The 21,818-nt window shown below is 37.3% G+C and overlaps 1 pseudogene; it reads right to left on the reverse strand.

Annotated features, from left to right (window-relative positions):
• Positions 1-6,029: 6,029 nt before the first annotated feature.
• LOC143570918 (folylpolyglutamate synthase-like) lies at positions 6,030-16,561 on the reverse strand (annotated as a pseudogene).
• Between the last annotated feature and the right edge of the window lie 5,257 nt (positions 16,562-21,818).

Consider the following 21,818-nt stretch of genomic DNA (forward strand, 5'->3'; position numbering starts at 1 on the left):
AAGTAAAGCTGTTCCTATACACCCTTTTCCTTTACTTGAAGGAGGTTGAAATGATCCTTGGTTGGATTGATGATCGGACATCTGTACGATGTTAGGACTATATTCCTATCCTATCTGTAATAGTTTTACCTTCATTTTAGATCCTTTTAATTAAGTACCTATCAGTATCAGTATGATAAGATTGAATCTTATGTCAAATCATTCAATGTTGATATTCTCAATTGAATACCAATGCTTTTTAATTCTGATCAAAGCCTAGGTATACAGTATACCTAATTCGCTAAGAACGATGGCTCTAATACCAACCTGTCACACCCCGACTTAGGGTCTAGGCGTGACACCCATAGTTGGTACCTGATTTGTAAATACATCAGAGTTGCGGGTTATTAGCGGAAGTCTTTGGTTACAATAAAATATTAATTTATTTTGAAACCTCTTGGATAATAAATATCGAAGCATTTGATTTACAAACCTTGTTTATTTTTGTTCATAATACTTTATTAATAAAAATTGAGGCATCTCCACTTGCGAGCATCTAACTCCATGAATGACTCTAATTCCTTGCTATCTTTGCTATACTTGCTTTCCTGTAAAGTGGGGGGGGGGGGAATACGTCAGCGATATGCTGGTGAATTGTTGACTCTAAAAACATTTATAAATTTTTGACTGACAAGATGGTTTTGGAACAAAATCAGTAGAAACGACTCTTATTTCTAGGAACTTGTACCACCGCCATACACACACAATTCTCCAAGAACTAAGACCCATTGGAGAACTTTCGTTATGACTGTTTAGCCTGCGGCCACGTAGCCTTGATTGAAAGACTAGACAGTTATGTTTGGATCCAGACACATGTGTACTCGATCTGAGTTGCTTTTATTTTCTACCTTGTGACTTAGGAATCACGTAATTCCGTAAAATTTAGAGATCTCATACAAACATTTGACTGACTATTTAAGATAAACAACCCGTTTATCTTAATGACTGACTGAAAAAAGGTTTAAAGTATTCACGTTATATAAAAAGATTGAATGTATTCACCTGTGATTGTCTTTTCTGAATGATGTGGTGATCTTGTTTGAAAACCGTTGTGAATGATGATTGATTGACCTATAATAAAACAAGTTTATATAAATACCAGGATCGTCTCTTGATCCAGCTACAGACCTTTATTCTAGTTTTGATAGCTTTAAACCTTCACTGATCATTTGTTTGAATAAAATTTAGACTCGTAGTCTTTTCATTTATTTACAAATCATGTGCTGAGTTTCTTCTTCATGAAGAAACATCTACTGATAGGTTTCTTCTTCAAGAAGAAACATCAAATGACTATAACCTTGGCATGTAAAATCTTGCGTTTCTTAATCGTGAAGAAAGCTATTTCTGACTATATCTTCTTATATGTAAAAGCTTATATTTCTTAATCAAGAAGAAACATTATTTTAACTATAACTTCTGTATGTATAATGCTTTTGTAAACATAATTATGATCAAGATTTAGGCATTACCCCTGACTGTGGTTTAAGCCATATAATATAATAGTAAAATAATATTTACGCAGAACCCCTACCTTACGCGGGTATTTGGAGTTAATTGCCTATGATTGATCGAACAATACTTCTACTCTATTTCATGTTCTAGAGCTTAAACCGTCAAAGCTTCGGAGCTTGGCACGTTCCACGAGACCAGCACGCAAACCGAGACTGACTATGTGCAAGAAAGTGTTTGATTTGGTGTGAGATGAATGTGTCGTACCGCTCCCCTTTTATAGCTGATTTTAGGAACCATCGGGTAGCGCGATGGTCCCTTCTCTTTGGGCATCACTTAGCGATGTCAGGGAATGACGCGTGGCATGCTGACTCAGCCATAACGTTTGCCATGTGTCTCCCCGTCGTGACACGTGTTTGTTGACTCATACAACTCCATCGCGTAGCGCGATGGTCTTGTTCCTGGACTCATCGCGTAGCGCGATGGGTTTCTGGAATCATATTTTCACTTTTAGTCCCTTGTCTTTGATAACTTGTCACTTCTTTGTCAGACTTCCATTTTCCAAAAATACTAAAGCAGCCCTTATGGCGAAGCGAGTGTGCGAAGTGCAAAGTGTGCCATCAAAACGCCACATTATGCCCATTGCCCGAGTCTGAGTCCGTGCGCGGTGCGCGTCGGGTGCTTCGCACCCTCCGCTAGGACTATGAAGAGTGGTTAGCCATATAAGAACATTACTATGGAAATTCTCTTCCTTTTTAAAAAGCTTCCAATTATTTTCTTCTTTCCATGTGGGATGAAAGTTTCCTTTATTATTTATACCCATGTGGAATACTTCCATCTTTCCATGTGGGTTGGAATTTTTCTCATTTCCTTAACATGAAATATCCTTATTTTTCTTATCTTATTTAATTTTCCCATTACTTTTCTTGTGAATATTTTTAATCCTTCAACTTTCAAAAAGTTGACATTTTTAGTCTAAAATAATTATGGGATTTTCTATGATGTTACAATGCGTTTGAGAAACTACTATTATTATATTATTTCATTCAAACGCAATTCCCTTATTTGCGTGGTTGTGATATTGCTCGATCAATTATTGATTGCTATATGAATTATGTGTGTAATGTTTTTATGGTTAGCTGGTATCTCATCCTCATCCTCATCCTCATAGTATGATCATACGCCCTCCGCGTAGACATATCTGAATCTAGTGGCAGTTCAGAAAGACACACTTATTGGTTGCGAACTTATCCAAGTAAGCATGTCCAAATCTAGTGGCATGTTGAAAAGGCATATCTATTTCTTTATGTTAATTGATGCTACTCACTAACACAAGGAATTGCTTATTTCTCATTATTATTATTATTATTATTATTATTATTATTATTATTATTATTATTATTATTATACTAAACTACGGTTACTCGCTCAACATGTGTTGTTGACAATTAATTTTTATGCATAATGCAGGTTGCTATATCAAGTGAATCGAAGTGGAGAACTTAGTTTAGACTTTAGGATAATAAATAAAGATAGAACAATTGTTGTATTTTCTTTTAATTCTTTGTGTACTTTAATTATGAATGAATAAATTTAGATATTGACGCTTTATATTGTTTTAGTGTCTTTGAGCTGTGATACAAATATTGTCGCGCCCTGGTATGTTCCGCTGTAGGTTGGGGTGTGACAGATTGGTATCAGAGCCGAAGGCTATAAGATAGGTGGTTAGACGTAAAAACCTAGTAGCATGTTTAGGGTCCCTATAAGTGTTCCTATACGTGTACCTTATTTATTTAAATTATTTGTTCATAGCTTAATTATATTTAAATGTTTTTATTCATACTACTGTACACAAAAACCACACCCAACTTCGAGGCTATACCTCATTTTCAAAATCCTATATTTATTTTTTACTTTGGGAAATTTCTTAAGAATTCCCCCAATTTTTATTTTTAGTCTTCTCTCCTTGGGGATGATTCGTGTGATGGGATATGTAGTAACTGGAAGGAGGGACACACTTGTTCTCCAAACCTTTGACACCAAGGCTTGCGAGCCTAAGGAAACGCAATGCGTATTAATCTCAATTAACTGCGAGACTCAGTTGCTTTCCTGGAGGATTCAGCGAAGTTGTGAAACCTATTTGGCCAAAACATGTCACACCAAACGTCTAAGAATCTACTAATCTGATTGTATAAAACATGATCATGTGACGATCACATTCCTTAATTATAACCAAATTCACGGTGATATGTGGCTAAACTCGGTATGGTCATACGTCGTCCGAGTAGATGTGCCCGAATTTAGTGGCATGTTAAAAAAGACACACTTATTAGTTGCGAACTTATCCAAGTAAACATGTATGGATCTAGTGACATGTTGAAAAGACACATCTATTCGTTTATGCTAATTGATTCTATTCACTAATGCAAGGAATTGTTTATTTCTCATTATTATTATTATTATTATTATTATTATTATACTAAACTGTGGTTACTCGCTCAACAAGTGTTGTTGACAAATAATTTTTACACATAATGCAGATTGCTATATCAAGTGAATCGAAGTGGATAATTTAGTTTGGACTTCAGGATAATGAATAAAGATAGAACAATTGTTATATATTTTTAAAATTTTTGTGTACTTCAATTATGAATGAATAAATTTAGATATTGAAGTTTTAGCCCCGACATGTTCCGACGTAGGTTGGGGTGTGACATAATGATCCCTATGTTTCCTGTTGTTGAGCCATACCCGGTCTGCTGTAAAGTTTTTTTAGATATCTTTGGTGAACATCCAGTCCATTGTAAGGAGCTACCAGGGTTTAAATACAAACATGATTTGGTTAGTTAGGGAAAAAAAAGAGGCTCCCATGAATTTTCTGTCGGATCCACGTTAAGGGAGGTTTACTATCCGGCCAGCTGTAATATTCATTACTTTTCAAACTCGAAAACCCGACCCATTTCGTATTTTCAGTTTTTGTTTATACATATATATATATATATATATATATATATATTACTAGTGAAAGTGCTCGCGCGTTGCTGCGGGTTCGCACAGGTTATCTCCTCTTATGTGATGATTATATTTTTTAAGTTCCATTTAGGTCGTATATAATTAAAGATTTGAATGCCTTGGAATCATAGAAGTAATGGTAAATGACGCGTTAAGCATATGTATTGGTTCAGATTAACTATAATTCTATAAAGATAAGCAAATCCATTGCATGCTTCATTAAACCAAGTAAAACATATAAAACCTAAAAGAAATGAAAAAAAAAACAAGGATAATTTGATAACATAAAATTCTAAGTTTGCATGATTAAAATAATAACAGGGATGATAAAGGTAGAAAGTCAAAGTTTGTATGAAAATAAAATCATACAAAACTGGAACCGAACCTATACTTTGGTCCTTATGAAAAACACAGAACCAAACCGTTAGTTGTTTCGGTTTTTTTTTTTTTTTTTTTTTTTGCCAGTTCACTACACACCCCTAATTCTGTGGTAGTTTACACATTTTAAACCCTTCAACATCATTATTTCTGAAAGTATCCGACAATTTCAAGACATTGAATGCAATAAGCTTGACTAAGGTGACGTTTTTTTTTACAAAAGATCTTCTGGCCTTTTTTGTCTGTAGCGCGCAGACCACGCGCAGACATTGCCCTCTACAGACTATTTGTTTTTTCGAAGACGTTTCATTAAAAAATGTCTGCGAGCCCTCTTCTTGGTGCAGACTTGGACCATAGTTTTCCAGTCTCTTCTAAACTCATTATTTCCATCAGATATCAATTAAGTTATTAAGTTTTTGTTAATTGAATTCTTGTTAATTGATTTGTTCAATTGAGTTGTTAATTGATTAGTTTTTTTTATTTTTGTTCAGTTATAATTTTGCATAATTGTTCAAGTATTATTAGTTTTTAGTTGAAAAACGTTTGTAGAAAGTTTAGGATTATAAAAAGTCTATGGAAAGTTTTTAGTTGAAAAAGGTTTGTAGAAGGTTTAGGTTTATGTCATCGGCTTGTGAGTTGTTTTAAGCTCGAGTTTTGGCTCGTTTCATTCATTATGTATAAACTATCTACTTTCGAAAATAATTGAAGAAACTTTTGGAGGAAAAAACATTCACGTGGAAAATTGTTAATGTAAGTTTTATAATTTGCTACTTCAGAGGCATTAATCTGGATTTATATATTTTTAATTGTTGCTAGATAATTTGTGTTTTTGGTATAAAGCTTATATTGAAAATTTTAGCAGTCTGCAGACGTTAAAAAACAAACAGTCTTCTTCTTGCAGAGTGCAGAGGTTTGGTCCACCTCTTCTGCTACAGATGTCTGCAGATGTGGTCCGCAGACTGCAGACATTTTACCTCTGAAAAACAAACAACACTTATAAAAGCCTACAAACATACTCCCAATTTACGAATGAACTTCCTTTCTTGAACCAACAGGGATATCTCCTTGTAAACCTAGTATAATATCATTCGCTAACTTGACAATTTTGGGATCCTCACTGTAACTCTCATAGCATCGGCCCCATCTCGGATCTATATCTGTTTGGCAAAAAAATAAAATTAATTAAAAAGATTGCAACTTCTTCACATTAGCATTAAAACCATGCAGTATTTTTTATTCAGCTTACTACAATTCAACTTACCTCAAGTACGCTCTTTGAATCTCTCTTAATAGTTACACCTCGTTTAGCAAATCTACGTGCATCTTCCATAATATTCTGCTCTCTTACTAATCTCTCATTAGCACCTACATCAAATACACATGGGGGATTATATGAGATTCGATGTTGTGGACATAAACAAGTTGTAGTTACTTATAATGTTTAAATGTAAATATAAATCCACAACAAAAGAGCATAAATACTAAAACCTCATGTATAGCTTTTAATTTTTTCTGTTATTTCTTGTCCAAAAATAGTTGTTGCAACTCCAATAGGTCTTACCCAAACCCACTGGATCGCCCGGTCCTGACTCGTAGTCTGACATGTAACTCATAACCTGGCCATTTCCAATCGATACTAAAGAAAAAATCATTGAACCAACTCATTTCAACATGTGCAAAGATGCTTTTTTGACCCTAACATGTTTGACCTGTTTGCTACACGTGTTGAAATTGAGATTTTTTTCCCTTTTTTTTCGGCAGCATTGAACTTATCTTGTCCATATTTGAAACAGGATCTTGTAGCTTCCTCACTTATTCATGTTATTCTTACCTAAAAATGTACAAAAAGAAGTGGTTACTTATCCACAAAGACAACTCGTCAACTAAAACGTACAACTATTATTTGCAAGTCAACCAGGGTTGTTTTTTACTCGTACTAAAAGATCACTTGTTTTGACACAAATCCATTTTCACCCACACCACAAACTACTTGTTTAGACACAAGCACATTTTCACCCACACCACAAACTACTTGTTTGGACACAAACCTATTTTGACTCGTACAAGAAGTTATAAACAAATACTATGATAGTTAAAGTGGAGTATACTATAAGAACTTTGTATATAAATAAAAATCAACTATCAGCATCGGCGGAACCAGAGGGGGGTCAGAGGGGTCAGTTGACCCTCCGACCAGCCCTCCGGTAGGTCAAACATTTCCGGTGAAGATCTTAACTTAGATGTTTTTTTAGAGTTTTGACCCTCTCATTATCCTCATAAAGTAGTTGAAATGTTGAATGGTAAACAAGAAGAATAAAAATAATACTATCAAATGTTTTATGACGGAAGGTAGCTGACGACGGTGGAGTGGGTGAAAGTGGCTTTTTGTTTACAAGAAAGAAAAAGAGTGAAGATCTACGGAAGGAAGATTGACAGCTCATGACACAACCTTTAATGTTTTGAGTTTCCAAAGTTTAAAACAAGTTTTAAATTAATTAAAATTCAAGTGCAAACTTTATTTATTTGAATCAGTTATATGTTTTAAGGATTTATTGTCACATTACTTTATTATTTATAGTTTTACTTGAATTAAAACTTTTTAATATTTTGGATTCTTTATTTTCTTTTAATATTTATAATCAAGATAGGTTATCGATACATCTACTAAAGCTATTTCATGTTTTTCATAATAAAGTATGTTAATATCAATTTACATTTAAAAATGAGTAATACTTACGATTGCAGTACGAGATATAGAATTTTTTATTGCAAAAAGATATAATTTAATCAGTAAAAGTTCAATCTTGATTTTTTACAACAAATTTATTTTCACATAAAATTCTCTTAATCTTATTTATAAGAATTTAAACCTTAACACTTCAATTTGAAAGGGTGGACACCATCTTACTAGACTATTAGGTCATAGGTTATCAAATGAAAATTGATATTACGACCCTCCAGTTAAGAACTTCTGATTCCGCCACTGACTATCAGACTTTGTATCATAATACCTTTTAAAGAAATTCATGATTGAAGCACACACCAAGCTGGGATGAACTGACCTGCAGTGAAAGTAAGTGTTTTGAACATCAGATTAATCCTACATTTATCACTAAAAACACCCAGATAAACCTAGCCTTATACATTGCCTCATGTATAGCTATATCATATTGTATTATTATACAAAGCATGTCCCAATTTATCAAATTTACTTATGTTTAGAGATATAAATTGTTATACATGATATATTTGATTTTATACACAACCTGACTAATAGATACAAAATTCACATATTAACAGCCAAATTACTAAAGTCATGAACACTAATTAACACAAAACTCATAGATTAACAGCTATTTTACCAAAATAAAATATATAGACATTAAAGTGCAAGATCATGCTATTTTACCATCGCAAACACATCTACAACACGAACAGTGTACTTATCCACAAGTCCCCAAGCTGGCATCAATAACCCCATCACTTCCCTATGAACTCCAGCTAGCCCTACATATCACAACCGGAACATCATCAACCCTAACTCAACACACAAAACTACAAATTCACTCATTCATTAGCTGACACAAAATTAAAACTAACTTAATAGCAGAATAAATTGCATCATTAAATATAAATGTACCTGCAGTGGAACAGACTTATGTTGTTCGACAGTATCTCGTAACCATTCAATGGCCAACGGAAGAGATAACACACCATACTGTTTTGACAACTTACAACACTCGGGCCATCATCACATTCACCCACACTGGAAACCGAGCCAACCTTTTTTGGATTTCCTGGTAATCATAATAAAATAATAATATATTCAAAATGAATTACAATCCCTCCAAACCAGCACAAATTGAATAAAAAGGTAATCAATTGGGTTTTAATCAACTTAGGTAACCATCAAAATTTCAAATGTTATACTAAATTTCAGAAGGTTTAGAAATTAATTGATAAATTGAATATTATAAATTAACAGTGATAGTTTTGGAAATCTAGCACACCTCTTTTATTACAAATAATATCCTCCCATACTGTTTGAAGGGTTAGTGGCCATGAATAATCAACTTCTGAACCAGTTGCTGCCAACAAGGATGAGCTAGATCCAACTTTATTGTATAGTGACATGTTTGGTACAATCAATGTATTTTCGAAACTTACACCTAAAAAGGTGAAAAATGAATATCAATGTGATACTTACATATGAACGGATCGATTCAGGCTGTGTTATCTCACACGGGCCATATAAACCATAAAGCATTAAATATTTTACGTCTTAGGAAACGAAAAAAGGAATATACAAACATGATTGTAACCGAGGTACCTTGACAGGCACATGTGTCCAATAGTCACAGAAACAGCAATTGTGGGTCCCTCACTGACATACAATTGAACAATAATATCTGCATTTTTAGTCAAGTTAATAGGATAAAAAATGAACCATGTTCTTTTCGAGGTAGAGAAAACATGTTCTAACCTACGTGGATATTTTTTTTGGAGCATCTTTCTAGCCTGTGATCTTTAATTGCATGAGAAAACTAATTTGCACAAACTTCCCTGCTTTCTGGACTTTGACTTTCACAAGCCCAGTCAACAATAATCTGGGCCCGTACTTGTAAACTTGCGGTTGCTAGCCCTTTAATAAACGGCTCCGGAAAACAATCCTGTATCCAACCATAAATAGTATAACTTCTCAAAATGAATCAAACATCGATAGGTGGGAAGCTCGCGTATGTTTGTTTATTTAATAAACAAACATGAACCAAATTTTTGTTTATTCAGTTTGACCAATGAACATGAGCACATGTCTCGTACGTTAATTTATGTCGTGAACGTTCTTTCATATAAATTTGTTTATATTCATTTATGTTCATTACTTTATGCTTGTTTAAGTTCGTCTACATACGTTTGTTATATTCATTTAAATTTTAGGTCTATTACAATTTAGTCTAGTTTTAACAAGTTTTTAGGACCAACACATTGTTGTTCACGCTTACTTTCTAAATGGTTTTAACTCATGTATGTTCGTTCGTTTATATTGTTTTCGAATGAACACAAAGGAACACAAACACGTTCATTTTATTAACGAACGAACATCGACAAGAAAACCTCGCTCACTTAGTTGTTCATGTTCGATTGTTTATTCGATTAAAGTTTAATGAATGAAACGAACATGCTCCATTCGTGTTCACTTGGTTCATTTTACAAGCCTAAATATTAAAAGTGGCAACTTGAAAAAGTTTATGAGCAAACGGGTCGGTTTGGGTCAAAAATTTTATGTTTAACCCGTCCTTTTTTGCGGTGCTTACAGTCAGGTCCACGAGTATCGCTTCAAGTTGACCAGTCCTCTGAAGCCACCACATATAGCTTAGCATGAAAGCAGCCCAGCATTAACATATTGATGCTCTCCTACAAGCCCAAGATTTAATTCGCTTAACAAATTACCAACCAAATGGTTTGCAACTCGAAGGCACGCCTGCAACAGGGTAATTTGGTTATTTCTATTATAGTATAAAATTATGCAATTAAGTAATAAGAGAAACTTAATTACATCTAACTGGGAAGTCGTTTCTTTAAGTACTTGCATAGCTTCAGGTGGTTGAGAAACAGTAAATGTAGGAACACCTTTCTATACAAAATAGTAATAATAATAATAATAATAATAATAATAATACCTATTAAAAAATATGCAACAATTATTTTATTATTATAATTACTTTTTAATACTACCTTAAAGATACCAGCCTTCTGGCCCGCAATCTCTTCAAGAGTGTTTCCTGGTCATGCATATAATAATTATATAAAGCATGAGTATTGTTATATTCAAACTTCAATTATGCAATAACTTAAGGGGTGTGCATAAAACCGAATTAACTGACCCATAACCAAATTAACCGAACCTAACCAATAACCAATGGGTCAATTTTGGTTATTCATATTTCTATAACCGACAAAACCGAACAGACCCACGATTTAGTAAAAGAACCAATCTGGACCACTACCAATATATATTGAATGCTATGTAATATAAACAAATATCAAATGGTTACTTGAATTATTCAAGCCCAAATGTCTAATATAAACAACTTATTAAGTGGTTAAAAACTTTTAAGCAAAAACTTTCAGGCTCGATTACATTGTTTTGGGCTATGCTGTAACACCCGTTAATTTTCGGTTCTATGGTTTAAAGCTTGTAAAGTAAGTATAATTCTCGAGAGTTGTCCGGCATTTCTCGGGGGGCCTTCGCGTCATTCCTATAAGTTAAACTAATTAACTTTTTCACCAAGTTGCTACTTATTTCCATTTGGAAGGGCTAGAGTGTAAGATTTTTATATCATAAACAAAAAACTCTAACCCCTCCCTCTTAGGTCCGATCGGCAGCTTCCTCATGCCCCAAACCATCTGATTTTCTTTTGTGCAGCCAAGCTTAGGGCATGAAACTTCAATTGAAGGTTAGTCGCATGTTCCTACAAGTCTTTTACACCTTAATTGGTCATTATAACTCGTTTATTGATCGATAAATGGCTTGTTTTAAGCTAACCGGGTGGCTGTCCAATTGAGAAATTTCGGGGCTGTTTTGATTGAGGTTTTTGCACCAAAATCTTCCTAGGTATGTCTAGTATAACATACTTTAAAATCATGTTCATTGGTGTTCGTTTGATTGGTCAACTAGTTGTAGTTTGAAAGATTGTTTTCGGTTGACTAGAATGGTAGATTGTTGCGTTTAACGCGAGATATGAAGTAAGTGATAACCAATTCAGTTCAGATAGCCTCGGTTTAGTTTACGGGCTGTTGGAAAATGATTTTTATAAATATTGTGGCTGAATTGGTTGTCGGTTACTCAAACGGGTCGATACGACGCGCATTTGCGTTTATTGAATAGTTGGTGCGTTGTGTTTGCGAGTTACAGACCCATTTGAATCGTGTAGCGTCGTGTGGACTTGTTGGCTGTGAAATTATCATATTGGGTCCACACGGGGCTAAGTTGGATGTTAATTGCCTAAACGACTCTTAAACGCGCGTGTTAGTATCACCTAGTGCTTCCGGGGGTAATTTGGGAATTCTTTACTCCCGGGAGTATCTATGGGTTGTGTTGGTAAACTTAAGGCCCTGGGGGCTGTTATGATTGAGTTTGATGAGGTCGAGGCTTTAGGTGACTTGAACCATATTAGAACGTCTCGTATGATAAACGAGTCCTTTCGATGTCATTTGTGATGATTGTATGTTTACCGGCAGGCGTTTGAGTTTTGGGGATACTTAGGGTTCTCTAGCTCATGGTGAATTCGTGCCTTGTGTCAGGTGAGTTCATGATGCCCCATTTTACTCTTTTTTAAGTTTTGGGCTAGCATGCACACCTAAGCAATGTTGCTTGATGAACCGTTTAAACTATTTTGCATAGGCTTACTTGTATAGGGTAGGCCTTGGGATGATGTTATCATATGTTTGTACATATATTATTGTATGGCCAATATTTGGCGATGTTATTTAGTCGTTATCGACTAAGGATGTTTACGTATGCCTACTTTGTGTTTGCATACATTGGATGAGATGTTACGTGTTTGGGTTGTACGTGTGCTCGACCCTAATGTTATTACTTGAATGATATATATATGTAGGGATATAATTATAAGGATGCTTATATATATATATATATATATATATATATATGTATAATGATGATTATTTATTGTTGATGATGGCCGAACTGTTATATCTCGTTTATTTTTAAAACTCTTGGAATGACTATTATTATTATTATTATTATTATTATTATTATTATTATTATTATTATAGATGTTAATTAATAAAACTTGAACTCACTCAGCTCAAGCTGACTTTGTGTGCATGTTAGTGTGAGTTTCAGGTTAAGAGGCGGATGCATTACCGCTTGGACGTGCACGAAGCTACTTGGACGGTGGAGGCTATGCTTAGTCGGAAGTTTTAATAATAATAAACATTTTTCTTTTAACGTTTTATTAAATATATTTAAAGTTTGGATTTGGGCATAATTCCCGGGTTTTGGGAACTTGTTTTATTAATCATGATTTTTCGCTGAATTATACTCTGAACTGGTTTTTGAAATGAAATGAATTGTTTTGAGTTTAAGAATTTCTGTAAGTATTTTGTATGAATACCAACTGTAGGATTCCCGGGATTCGAGGTCTTACATATGCTCGCAGCCCAAACATTTCATAGCCAATTCTATTTCATGGTTAACCGACCTATAACTGAACCAAATTAACATGAAAACTGATTAACCATGACCAATCGGCTATCATTCTCCGGTTAACTGATAGTTTGGTCATGGTTACAGTTTTGGGCTAAAACCGATCCAAAATGATCCATGCACACCCCTACAATAACTGATTCATGGAGAAACAAATCAATATAAAATAAATTGATGAATGAGCATACCAAGGATTTCCTTGTGGTCAAAAGCTAGCAGCGTGATTGAAACTGAAAAAAATGTGCATCATATTAGACACATTTTTTTGTATATAACAAATGGTGAAGTTTGCTTTAGCACATCAGCTTACCACATTAGCTGCATCCCTTTTTCCTCCTAATCCAACAGCAACATCTACCTGCAATTAGGGATATGATAACATAGCCTTTAGAGTCATGAATACCAACTAAATTGTTACTATATATTTATAAAAAGAGGGTTTATCAATCAACTTTTGGCTATTGTTGACTACACTTACATAATTAGTATAAAGTAACAATAATATGGTTTTTAATCGTAGACCAAACGGTTATGCTATCATTTTTCTAATAATCAATATTCTTGTCTAATAACTATTGGAAACCATTTGCTTTTGACAAAAAATATTTTTGAATCCTTAAGGTCAATCTGACATCTTGTAACGTATGCATTTGCTACTATTTTGGTTGTTTCAACTTATATAGTTATATTTTGGTCATATTTGTATAATAAAGTTGTCATGTTCTTTAAAAATGATTCAATGGTTGTGTCTTTTATTTTTGTGTAAGAAAAGTTTGTATCTTTAAAAGTATGAATAAGAGAATGATAGAAAGAGACATGACAAAACGGACCGTTTCAAATAAGTACCAACTATTAATAATTTAGTTTACGTTTTAAACCAAGTTAAGCATTCCAAACCGTAACGGTTCAACATCGCAAACAAACATAAATAAAAAAAACACGAATACAGTTAAAACATTCTCATCAGAAAGAAAAATTAATATCATTATGGGCTTTAGGTCAAAATCCTCCATTCAGGCATACATGAAACACTGATGCATGATTAGGCCTTCACAAAGCATAAGTTCATATCAGTCGAAGAAATATCACAATAGAGAGGCACGCATAAAAACCAAGAATAAGCCTGACACAATTACTAACTCTCCAATCACAAAACCACAATATCCTACGTTTCGTCAACAGGTCTCTAGCCACATTCCCGATTTTACCCTCCACCGATAACAAAAAAGGGTATTTAAGTTCACAAGATAACTTTTCTGAGGCATTACATAATCATCCAAGAGTTAGTTCTAGGAAACCTAAAAATTAAGAGCAAGAAGAACAGTTTAAGCAAATGCTTTAAGGTCAAGAATTGTTAGATCAAAGCAAAAAGTCAGCACTCAGTTATGCAGACAGTGTTTTCAGATATGGATGCTGGTCAAACTATTGAAGAAGCTCAAAGAATCGATTTTTCAGAGCCAGATGTAATATAACGACACAAAATCTATAACTAATTACAAAACTCAAGTCTTTCAAAGAATTTAACAAAATATAGCATAGTGAAAGTAAAGCGAACAGGAAAACCAACAATATATGTCAACATTTAAATCTCAATAATCTTAAATTAACCTTAATTAGGTGTTTATAGCTCTAAGTTTCTTACTACTGCAGTTATGCTTAAACCTTAATACTCTGAAATTAGCCTTAGTTAAATGAATAATAGCTGTGCTTTTTTTACTGCTGCAGCCATGTTTTAAATCTTAGGGAGTGTTTGTTTTTTCTTCAAACATCTTCAAGGGAGCTAATGTCTGCACGCGCGCAGACATTACCCTTGAAGACTGTTTGTTTTTTTTCTTAAAACAGATCTTAAGTTATCTTCTTTCATCTTAAAAGAAAAGCAAAGAAATCTTGCTTAAAACATCTTCGCAAAAAAATCATACTCTTATCCCTTTGAAGCCACCCTCTCATCCACTCCTCCCACCACCGTCCGCCACCACCACCCACCGTACGCCACCACCACCATCCCCCACTGCCACCGTCCACCACCATCCACCGCCACTACCCACCGTCCGCCGCCACTACCAGCATCCACCACCACTACCCATCGTCCGCCACCACCACCACCACCACCATCCATCACAGCCACCACCAATCACCACCGTCCACCACCCACCACAACCGTTCATCACCACCACCACCCACTGTCGGACGCCATCACCGTCAACTACCACCGTCCACCACCCACCAAAACCGTCCATTACCACCACCCACTGTCCACCACCACCATCCATCGCCACTACCCACCGTCCGCCGCCACAATTTTATACGGAAAGAGGGCTTAAGTGATGAACTTTTTGATGAATATGATCACCCAAATGTACGCCTTCAAGATGGAGATGAACATGCACAAGATGGTGGTGAAGAAGAAGTAGATAGAACATGGAAGTGCAGCGGACCGTGAATTCATGAGTCAACTTCGAGATCAGATGGCACAAGAATTAATGCAAAATAATGTACTTTGAGTTTATTTCACTATTTGTGTTTTTAAACTTGGTTTTATTATTATATTTTCTATGTAACTTGAATAAATGACTTCTATCTTGTGAGATAAGTTTGACAGTTATGCAGACAGTATCAGCTTATAAAAACAAACAGTCTTATATTTTCAGCTTGCAGATCTTCAGACCACATCTTCAGTTGCAGACATGAAAACAGATGAAATCAGCTTGCAGACAGTTTATGTCTGCAAAAACAAACAGCACCTTAATAATCTGAAGTTAACATTAAGTGAATTAAAGTTGTAATATTTTTTTTATTGCTGTAGCTAAATTTAAATAATAATTTAATTAAGTTTATTAATGGGTGTGACTGTTCCATTGAATCTAATCTGAGACCTTCAGCAGTCTCTTCAAGAAACTGTGTCCAAATTCTTCATTCGGGAAATAAGGTATCGGTTGCAAAATAGCTCACCTAGATTATCACATATCATATATCATAATAAAGATAATAATTTTTAATTGAAATTAAAAGAAAAAATAAGTATAACAAATACCCATGTTGCGAAACCCTCATTGAGCCATAGATGAGTCCACCATTCTGTTGTCATTAAGTTACCAAACCACTGGTGTCCAACTTCATGTGTCACAACAATCAAAAGCTGAAATGAAAACAGTGCCAGAGATAATGATTAAGTAAGACAATAAGATAATAAGATAAATACGGATTAGAAACTATGTTCTTACTCTTTCAGTTTTAGCTGCTGCTGAATTCAAATCATCATGAAGCAACTCAGTTTCACGAAGCAAGTTATAAACCTCATTAAGTCGATTCAAAATATTCAAAACTTGACGTACAACTTCATAATGGGTTCAACAAAAACAGAAATTGATACATAAACACAAAGTCTAATTTAATTGAATTGAATTGAATTGAGATATCATTTCCAAAAATATAATTACATTGTATGCACATTATCCAGACCTATGGGATCAACATTAAAACCCTAAATACCATATTCCAATAAGAGAACAGGACAAACAATACATAAAATAAATGGAAAACCAATAGTAATAATAATCAAATTATGCTCCAATTTCCAACAATCGTTCAACATCCGCAGCAACATACTGCCACATCACAGAACAAATGAATCAAAGCAAAAAACCGTTAATAACAATACGAGGAACGCTTACCTCCATTGCAGGGAGTGAGAGGCGATGAGGAATTGTGAGGTCAAACATCAACCATATTTATAGGATAGAAGAGAAACCGCGGACCATTTAATTTAACCTTTTGATTGCACAACGACTCGAGCATGAACTTCCGGACGACGTACCGATAGAGGTCGGCCGGAAGAGCACACTGGCATTCGCCAGCAGTGCTCTTATCGTCTTTATCAGACGTAGACGTCGGGATCTCGACGTGCACGTCAGATTCTTCGGCAGCAGCTTCAAAATCGTAGGTAGAAGACATGGTTTGGAGGTAAAGAAGAGTGATTTCAGGAGAATGCTTGGCAGAAAGTATTCGCCGGAAATCGTTTACAAGAAGAGAAGAGTGTGAATTACAAGAGACCCTCTCCCCCTTTATATACTCATCGCAATTAATGCGATGAATTAAATGCGGATGAGAGAGAAATCGCAGGTGCAATGAAACTATGACACGTGGCAAAGTGCAAGCTGGCAACAGCTGTTGAAAGGACGCGTGCCATTAATTTCGCGGCCACGCGCCCGAAAAATCGCGCCCACGCGTCTGAAAAAGCGTCTGGAATGACCATGTACTGACATCACCATAACTTCCTGCACGTCCTGACACAGTCAGAAGAAACCGTCGGACGACGTTTCAACAGTTTGGACTGTTCTTATCCTTTCACCAACTCTTCGAATTTCAAAATTTCAAAAAGATTCAAAAGTAAGCGGGAAAATACCCCTTACCTTGGCAACCAAGTAACTGTAAGACAGGTGCGAGTACAGTGTTAAGGCAAAACCCTTCACATACTTAGCACCTGCAGGGAATTGAAGCCAAGAATATCTCGGCAACCAAGTAACCATAAGACGGGTGCGGGTACAGTGTTAAGGCAAAACCCTTCACATACTTAGCACCCGCAGGGAATTGACGCCAGGAACACCTTGGAAGTAAAGTAACCGTAAGACGAGTGCGGGTACAGTGTCAAGGCAAAACCCTTCACATACCTAGCGCTCCGCAGGGAATTGAAACCAAAAAGGATCTTCTGGGCCATGCTTGCGGAAACGGGAATAACATCCCCGCATAGCGGGAACGTCGAGAACTATATTGTTTGAAACTCCAAGATGGAATTGGTGGTTTTAACATAATTGATCACTATGTTCAAAACTACCAAAACCTCATGGAGAATCCACACAAGTGGGACTCAACGCTCCTGACTTGCGAGGAGGTTACAGACCTACCCGCATCATACCCAAAGATCAAGCAGGAAAGTCGGGAATTTCTGCAAGTGACATAAGGACTTCCGCGGGAAGAATCCCCATGGAAAACCTTAAAACTAAACCCTTTTCAAAAACCCTTTGCTTAAGTCCAAAAGTTCACCTCACTTATTAAACACTCATGAGAAGAACATTGGACTGGGGGGAATTGAAGAGGTAGGTCCCAGCAGAGCCCAGTTGGACCCACAGGACTCACCTTGAAGAGAGACGTCTGCGCAGAAACCAACTGGATCCGCAGGACCCACCATGCTTAGAGACGTGACGTCCTTACGCGCAGTACGCAAGCTGTTCCCGCAGGAAATGCCTCCCAATGGTGAAGTACTCCGCCTGTTCCCGCAGCTGCGGATACAAGCCATCAGGGAAGGCCACCCGCGCAGCAAGGCTACACGCACAAGGCACTTAGCTCTCAATAATTCAGTAGTCACCTGAAGGAATGAGCAAAGCCGGGAACAATCCCGCACAAAGGCGGGAGGGGGAATACTCCCGCCCAAATGAGCCAGTCCGTACGATACTGGAAGATCTTTTGTACTGTACCTGACGAGGTATGGGCAAAAGATCTGACCAGAGATACGACAGCCCATTGACAACAGTATGGCGAGCAGCATGCTCTTGTACTGTATGTCACTATTAGCCGCTACCTACTCACCAACTCCTGTCATACCACGTGCATAGCCTGCAGTTGGTGGAAAAGGAATAGTACACAACAGGCCTGGTCACTGTCAGCCGCTGCCTACCCACCAACTACCAGCATGGCACGTGCGTAGGCCACAGTTGGTAGAACAGGAATACTATTCAACCGGCTATACCCTCTTGGAAACCTACCTTCGGCTATAAATACCCCAAATGGTATGATCATCTCATCTTGTATCTTACATCTTATACCTGATATCTGCTCTAGCAATCTCTTAATATACACTTCAAGAGCAATCTAGTCTGATTCTCACGCCGGAGGGTGGTCACAAGGAGGTACCCCCCCCCCCCTTCTCAGTGACGAGCTCATGGTGTCTGTTTTGCAGGTTATCAGAAGAACCATCTTTGCCAGGTCTAACCTCTCGTGGGAAACATCTATTTAACCCCCAGATTATCCGTAATCTGCCCGGGGTCGATTAGTGTTTCTTCATTGGCGCCATCCGTGGGTAAAAGCTAGAACTTCATTTCTTTTCAGTTTTTTTAAACTTCTGGAAAGATGGTTAAAGAAACTCCGGTAACCACAACCCCAGCTACTGGGGGGAATACCGGCGACTACACAGTTTTTACGAACACTACCCCGGTTACCCAAGCCGGGGCAAGTGCAGTAAATTTTACGAACACTACCCCAGTTACCCAAGCTGGGGCAAGTGCAGTAAATAATCGCTCACTGGGATTCACCGATACCCAGTTAGAGAGACAACGAACGAGGCTCCCCCGCCAAACACTCGATGAAGTTAAAGCGTGGGCGGAAGCACGTCAAAAAGAATTCCATGCTGAGTTGGATGAACGCTTACGTTTACTCCAACAGGCTGATGAATTCGTAGAGTACTTTGACGATGATTCGGAGGAATCCGATAGTGACGCAAACCCTCGTCATAAGGCGAAAGGGAAGCGTAAGGAAACGGACTCCCAACCGAGAAGGCATTTTGGAGAAACCTTCAAACCAAAAAACGCGGGTGGAAACCCACGTGACTTCTCCAAAACATTTAGACCAACTGCGGCAAATGCGGGAACGTCCAAATTTGCAAGGGACATTGCGGAAGCAATCGCCCCGAAAAGTGCCAAACAGATGTCCAACATCGGCACTTACGATTGTATATCTGATCCAGACGATCATTTAAACAGATTCATAGCGGGGGAAACCGTCAGTAATTGGACGGAACCTACGTGGTGTTACATGTTCCAAATGACGCTTGTTGGGCCAGCTAGAGCGTGGTTCGATCGTCTACCGGTCAACCACATCTACGACTGGGCAGACTTCCAACAGAAGTTTAGCCAACACTTCAGCCAACAAAGAAAGTATACCGAAGAGCAATGGACAATCCTCAATTGCATTCGAGAGGAAGATGAATCTTTGCCAGACTTCATCACTCGCTTCAACTCAAAGAAGCTAAGTCTGGGTAATATTAGCGAAGATCTTGTTCGCGCTGCTTTCATCTAGGGCGCGAACGACCCAGAGCTCATCCGCACCTTAACGGGTAGAGATGGCATGCCATCCACATGGGATGCCATCATGACAGCAGCTAAACGCTTTGCGAAAACGGAGAAGCAACTGGGTAGAGATCTCCCCCAGAGCACAAACCTCTACACCCAGAAAACAAGAGAAGACAACGTCCTTACCGCCCGACTAAACAAAAAGCGGAAGCTAGGCATTTGGCAGTCAAGGGTAAACTTTGACACCTCATCCGGCTTGCAACATCGGTTAGGCGGAAGGGATAACGTACAGTCGAACCAGAACTCCAGATGGACGCCACTCACCAAAAGCGTCACCGAGATATTCGCCACTGAGGAGCTCCCATGGCCAAAGGCTCCAATAATCCGACATCGTCACAATGCTGATCGGAGCAAATACTGACTTTCACAGGACAAAAGGCCACAACACTGAAGAATGCACAGACGTAAAGGACATCGTCGAAGCATTTGTCAGAGATGGGACGCTCGCGCACCTCGTGGCGTAACGAACGCTGAGCAGGCTGACGCGTGTAGAACCCCAGTTGGGGAAAACACGAATAAAATTGCAGCTTCAATGTTGGAGACTACATACTACGTAAACAACGAGATCCCGAACCAGGTGCATATCGGCTCGATGACACTCCCATCCCAACAACATGGAAGGGAGCTCAATTACACAGTTTGCATGTAGATCAATTCCAAATTTGTAAAGAAAAGGCCCAGAGCCACTTCTAATGGAAATGATTCTCCTTAGAACATCGATGCTGATGATCTTACATTTATACTTATGAACTTTCCACACGGATATGCCGGTTTTCACCGCATAATTACGTGGAAAGTCAATGCGTGGGGAAGGCGGCAAAACCCGCATAAACCCAAAAAACGGCAAACCTTCACGCAGGTCAGTTAAAGGTAAAGTTCAGTCATCCCACTAAATGAAAGTGCCGGTCTATCCGCACGAATCATGATAAGAGGAAACTGAACACTAACCTATTAACAACCGCGCGTCGAACGGTTAATTTATTCAACACTGATGCCGGTACTCACCGCATAATTACGTGGAAAGTCGTTGCGTGGGGAAGGCGGCAAAACCCGCATAAACCCAAAAAACGGCAAACCTTCACGCAGGTCAGTCATAGGTAAACTTTGGTCAACCCACTAAATGAAAGTGCCGGTCCTAACCGCACAAATCATGAGAGGAAACCGAACCTATTGACAACCGCGCGTCGAACGGTTAACTTATTCAAAATACTTTAGAAAATTTCTAACAGAAGGATGAGGAAAACCTCCACGCAGGTTAGATGTAGGTAAAGTTTAGTCATCCTACTAAGTGCAAGTGACGGTCCTACCCGCACAATCACGAAAGAGGAAGCAAAACTTCAACCTATTATCTACCACGTTCAAAGGTTAACTTATTCTAAACACTTAGAAAATTTCTAAAAAGATGAGGAAAACCTCCACGCAGGTCAGATATAGGTAAAGTTTAGCCATCCTACTAAGTGCAAGTGACGGTCCTACCCGCACAATCACGAAGGAGGAAGCAAAACTTCAACCTATTATCTACCACGTTCAAAGGTTAACTTATTCTAAACACTTGGAAAATTGCTAATTTACACTAAAGTATGCAT

This window comes from Bidens hawaiensis, unplaced genomic scaffold, assembly GCF_021521415.1.
Source record: "Bidens hawaiensis isolate Kalapana, Puna unplaced genomic scaffold, B.hawaiensis_p1.1 tig00001299_1, whole genome shotgun sequence".
NCBI lineage: Eukaryota > Viridiplantae > Streptophyta > Magnoliopsida > Asterales > Asteraceae > Bidens > Bidens hawaiensis.